The sequence below is a fragment of the Humulus lupulus genome, chromosome 6 (assembly GCF_963169125.1).
Source record: "Humulus lupulus chromosome 6, drHumLupu1.1, whole genome shotgun sequence".
Classification (NCBI taxonomy): Eukaryota; Viridiplantae; Streptophyta; class Magnoliopsida; order Rosales; family Cannabaceae; genus Humulus; species Humulus lupulus.
This window is the reverse complement of record NC_084798.1, coordinates 109,554,737-109,560,912: the sequence shown is the minus strand read 5'-3', so window position 1 is coordinate 109,560,912 and position 6,176 is coordinate 109,554,737. Positions and strand designations below refer to the sequence as shown.

General features: G+C 37.0%; 1 long non-coding RNA gene across 1 annotated transcript; it reads left to right on the top strand.

The window, feature by feature from the left end:
* The first annotated feature begins 891 nt into the window (after positions 1–891).
* On the top strand, positions 892–3,704 carry LOC133782433 (uncharacterized). Its single transcript, XR_009870502.1, has 2 exons — positions 892–1,894; positions 3,019–3,704. It is a non-coding gene; the product is annotated as an uncharacterized LOC133782433 (long non-coding RNA).
* Positions 3,705–6,176: the final 2,472 nt, after the last annotated feature.

The window sequence follows — 6,176 nt, the reverse complement described above, 5'->3', positions numbered from 1 at the left end:
CAGACCCAAGTTATTGTTTAGAGTACTCAAGCGTCCCTCAAGATTTTGGAGAGTACTATAGGAACAATTGCTACATCATTGAGTAATCTTGAGGTTGAGAATTTTGGAGAATTGCCCACAGAATTAGGGAGTAATCCAATAGAGAATGATGGTACCCTAACTCTTAAAAGTGGTACACAACTTGACTTGCCACCTCATCCTGACATAACATTTGATCTAATTCCAACTGAAGAAGTCAACAATTCAACACCAGATGCATCCTCCCCACCAGAGATCGAAACTTTCACTTCAGTTGGTCCATCATCACAGAACATGTTACACAAATCAATTGTCAAATCGTATGCCCCTATTCCTCCTTTTCCGAGCAGATTGACAAAATCTAAGAATGATGAGGAAAATAAGGTGATCCTTATAATCAATATTCTACTCCTTAAGACCATTAAGCAAGTACCACAGCATGTTAAGCTTCTTAAGAAGTTGCGTACAAATAAAAGGAAACTTAAGGGAGATAAAAAGATAAGTGTGGGGGAGAATGTCTTTGTTGTTCTTCAAAGGAAGTTGCCACCCAAGTGTAAGGATCCTAAGATGTTCACAAATCCATGCATCATCATTGTTGTTCTTCAAAGGATGTTCACAAATTCACAAATCCTAAGATGTTACCCTTGATTCCTGTAATATCCGTTTTCCCGGAAGGGCAATTTCGTAATTTTCCCATTGTGTGCATCCTTGTCATTTTTTTTTTTTCTTTTCCTTTGATGGATTATTGGATATGTATGACTTCCAATGGAAATAAAATTCATGGTTTCTCATGTTTGAGTTTTTGTGGAATCACAACATGAGAATAATGTCAAGTGAATAAATAATGGCTCGGGTTAAGTTATTTTATTTATTTAAAAATTATAATAGTAATTATTATTACTATTATGAGCATAATAGTAATAATAATATGCTTGAAATTATTTTATCTTATTATGTGTAATTTTTGATTTACCATAATATTAAATATTAGAATTTGTGAAAAGACCATAATACCCTCAAGTATGGGATTGGTTCAAGGGGCATTTTAGAGACTTTATTTCTTCTGTTTTAACATGATTAAATATTCATAAAATTGATTAAATTTTTGAAATTTAACTGATAATATCAGTTGTGGAACTTAGTCAATTTATTTTATTTTTTTTTAAAGAAAATAAATAAATAAATTCCTTGAAAAGAGGATTTTACCACTTCAAACGCTAATTTATTTTTTTTAAAACCTATTTCCAAAACGTGTTACCATGATAATCTGATGAAGAAATCGTGGGAATATTGAGGGAATCAAAGGATTGAAGAGAGAGAGTGTTCTTATCGTTTTTTTTAAAGAGAAGAAATTTTTGAGTTCTTGCACTTGGGAAAAATCTGGGCAGTAAAGAGCATTGTAGAATCATTCTAGGGGAGGAAATAAACATTTTGAGTGTGAGAAATACATTTATAAAGCCTCGGATTGTGATTCACCATTTTTATCCAAGAAAATGCATATTCTTGGATAATTTTGGATTTAAGTGTGTTCAAGAGTGTATGGTGTGTGTGGGTGGTGATAAACAAGCTTAGGGGACTCCAATAATCGGTTTTGACGTGAAGAAATGGGCTGAAATGGTCTAGAGCAAGAAAAACTAATTTTGAGCTCCATTTTTGGCGGTACACCGGACTTGGAGAAGAAGACTTCGGAACAAGGGGTTACGGACATCTTTTTGGGCTGGGGTCTATTGATTTGAAGTTCTGGACATAAGGGGATCATTTTCCAAGCAAGAGAAGGATTGGAAAGCAGCAAAAGTCAGCCATAGAGTCGCCGTCGCCGGAGAAGAAGACAAAACCGGCGATATTTCCGGCGAACCCGATCTGGGTGTTTACTGAGGTGTTTTTTTTGGTTTTTCAATCTTAAAAATTAGTACATTAATTTTAGAGCATTTTCCAACTGGTTTCATATTTTTCTGATTTTTCTTTGAATTATTATGATTTATTGAAGTTTAAATAAAGATTAATTATGAAAAATATTTTTATTGTTCAGAAAAATATGATTTTATGTTTCAATGATATCTGTATGTTTTAGAATGACTTTGTACGTTTAGATTTAAGTTTTGATCGTATTTGATAATTTTCTTCAATTATTTACTTTTAAATGTGTGATTTAAGAAAATAAATGTGGAAAATTATTTAAAGTATTCTGAAAATTCTGAGAATTTTTGTATATGTTTAAAATGAGATTCTAAGGCTCTCTGTAATTTTATTTCGAATTTGTATCATTTATGAAATTTTCATGATTTATTTGGCTTATGTTATATTTTAAATATAAAAAAATATTAATGCTACTGTTCTGAACCTTAGATAATTTTTGTGTGTTACTGTAGGGTGTAGAAACCGATCTGTATAGTTAGATTCTATTTTTAATCAGTTATTAATTTTTCTTTAATTAATTAGTTTCTCTATAAATTAATTAAGAAAATTAGTTATTTTGCCCAGAAAATTCTAAAATAATTTTTATAAGTTTATTTTGGAATTTTAAACAGTTCTGTATGTTAGTTTGATTTTTGGGCTTGGTTGTGTATTTATTTATATTATTTGGGTTTTATTTGAGAAATTGAGGAAAAATAATTTATAAATGTTAAAAATTATTTTTCTGGTCGTATATGAGAATTTGCTGATTATTTAGGGTTCTGGAAAAGTTATTTATTAAATTTTGTTGTCATATGATAATTTTTATAAAATTATTGAGTCTTTAATGTAATTATGATATTAAAGGGTATTTTGGTAATTTCACATAAAAAGTAATTATATGAATTCATGCGATATGTTAGAAACATCATTGTTTGTGTATGTGACATGATGGTTTGGACCTTTTGTGGAAAATTGTTTTAATTTACGTGTCATGCATGTTAAAATGGCATAGTTAAATTATTTCGATAATTAAGGTTTCGAAACAGGACCTTAACGCCTATTTTATTTTTTTCCTAAATTTTCGCTGTGTAATTGGACGTCTAGGAGCTAGTGGTCATCGAGGTGACGCAGCGAGTGGTTCGAGACACGTCAGCGGAAAACGCACTGTGTAAGGTAAGAAGAGTGGACATCTGCGCATAGGGTGTACGTTATGCGTACAACCTTGTTTTCTTATTTGTTAGTTATGTAATTATATTTGTGACCTGAATTGTTGCATTAGGTTGACTAGCATGAGGATAGTGCTAGAGATTTTAGTTAGTAGACATGCTAAGAGGATAGAGTAGGCGTGCTACTAGATTTTAGCTGCTTGTGTGAGTATAGCACTTGCAGGAATTATCTTGGGTGTGTATAACTCATGATAATAGGATGCCACCACGGAACTGCCGAGTGTGAGTACAGCGCAGGCAGGGCAACGATGTCTCGAGGGAACGGCCGAGTGTGAGTACAGCGCAGGCTAGACTAGTAGCCACCGTGGGAATGCCGAGTGTGAGTACAGCGCAGGCAAGGCAGATTACATTTCATGTCCGATCAACATGACTTGTTAGTATTTATGTGTGTGAGTGTAACTCACATTATGTTAGTGTGATATGGTGTTTATATATCACACGATGATTATTGTGCTTATGATGTTTATTTATGTTTAGTTGAAAGTTTATGTTTTCTGGTTTGGGGAGTTATGTCCTACATAGCTCTTCTTACTGGGCGTTAGCTCACGGGTACTCTGTGTGCAGGTAAAGGCAAAGCAAAGCAGTGAGTGGTGCGGGCTCGAGGCATGGACGAAACATGTTAGAGGCTGGGCTCCAGTTATTTTATGTTTTTAGAAATAAATGTTATGTTTTTAAATTTTCAGACTTGAATGGTTATTTTCCTTATGTTTTGTTATTAAACCTAGCGTCCAACATTTTTATTTTTAAATAATGAGATCTCATTGCTGCTTAAATTTTAAATACATATGTTCTCTTAGTGTCTTAAAGTATTTATTGTTTATTATTTTTAAATGGACTCCCTAAGTAACGTCTCGGGAAATCGGGGCGTTACAGTATGGTATCAGAGCAAAACGGTCCTAAAGAATCTGTGATAAGCCCTAACATGTAAAGTTCATCGCCAAGGACGAGCTCGACTCACTGTACTGTAAGCGGTTAAAGATTACTTAAGAATTTTTGCTTTTTGACTATGCACATTTATGTACTTAGTGTTCTCTTATAATGATCTCTTACCGCAATAATTCCTTTTCATTATAAGTTATTTACGTGTGTGGTTCAGGAAATTGAGAATGCTCCCTCGTAGATCAGTCAGAGTAGGACGTGGTCGAGGTAGGGGGAGAGCAGCAATGAATGCAGCACAGCCCGAACCGCCACAAGGATGGGAGGAACGTTTTGCGAGAATGGAAGAGACCATTCAAAGACAGAACGCAGAGATCAATCAACTGAGGCAGCAAGCTGGGCCACCTGTAAGGTCTGAAGCACCAATGGTTAGTCAGCCACCTGCCATCGTAGGGTTACCAGTTGCGGAGAATCGTATGGAGCCTTTGTTTGAAAGGTTTCGAAAGCAACACCCGCCAGTGTTTGAAGGCAGCATCGATCCTGTCCAGGCAGAGGAGTGGATCAGTGGGATGGAGAGGATCTTGAACATGATGGGAGTTCAAGGAAATGAACGAGTGGTGTGCGCATCTTTCATGCTGAGAAAAGATGCTCGGATTTGGTGGGAGGTAGTGGAGCAATCACGGGATGTTAACACTATGGATTGGGACGGATTCAAACAAGTGTTTAATGATAAATACTACAACTCAGCAGTGTTAGCAGCAAAAATGGATGAATTTACCAAGCTGACTCAAGGTAATCTCTCGGTGACAGAATATGCACAGAAGTTCGATCGGTTGGCGAAGTTTGCCAAGGATCTTGTACCTACTGACAAGGTACGAGCGGACCGGTTTGTGAGAGGTCTAAAACCAATGATAGCTCGGGATGTGGAGATTGTTTCTAGAGGTGCTTTCACCTATGCTGAAGTGGTGGAAATGGCTCTTACGGCTGAAAGAAGCGAAGAGAGAATCTGGAAAGATAATGTTGCTAGAAGAGATGCTAAGAAGAGTGGGGCAACCACCTCCACTGACAATAGGAAAAGGGTACAGGACCAGCCAAGCCAAGCCAGAAATGATAAACGGCCCAAGCCCAACAATGACAACCGTCCTGGTGGAAATGGTAGCAGAAACATTCCACCTTGCCCTAAGTGCACAAAACGCCATCTTGGTGAGTGCAGAGCTGGAGTTTGCTACAAATGTGGGAAGGAAGGTCATGTGAAGCGCAATTGTCCGACATGGGAACAATCTGGCAGTAAGGAAGAACAGAAGAAGGATGACAAGTACGTCCCAGCCAGAGTCTTCACCATCACCCAAGCTGAAGCTGAGGCAAGTCCTTCCGTCATAACAGGTCAGATCCCTATGGCCAATATCACATGTAAAGTTTTATTTGATTCTGGTGCATCACACTCTTTTATTTCTAGTAGAACTGTAAATGTTGTAAATGCACCTAGTGAAATATTTGATGTGGGGTTTGGGACTATGTTACCTTCTGGGGAAATTGTAATATCTAAAAATTGGGTTAAAGCTGTACCTTTATGGATAGGTGGGAGGGAATTGTATGTAGACTTGATTGTATTAGATTTGTATGATTTTGATCTAATTCTGGGGATGGATTTTCTTTCCAAATACGGTGCATCTATCGACTGCAAACGCAAGAAAGTGGTCTTTGCACCGGAAGGTGGAGATTCGTTTGAGTTCGAAGGCATAAGCAAGAAACCCAGAACTCCTATCATATCAGCGATGAAAGCTAGAGAAATGTTGCAACACGGATGTTTGGGGTATCTCGTGAACATGGTCAATGAAACCGAAGAGACAGAAAGGAGACCTGAAGAGACAAGAGTTGTAGCTGAGTTCCTCGATGTTTTTCCAGAAGAACTGCCAGGTTTACCTCCGCACAGGGAGATAGAATTTGTAATTGATCTGATGCCCGGGACAACGCCAGTATCTCGAGCACCATACAGAATGGCACCAGCAGAATTGAAAGAGCTCAAAACTCAATTGGAGGAATTACTAAAGTTGGGGTTCATCAGACCGAGCTATTCTCCTTGGGGCGCACCAGTGCTTTTTGTCAAGAAGAAAGACGGGTCTATGAGGATGTGTATTGATTATCGGGAGCTGAATAAGG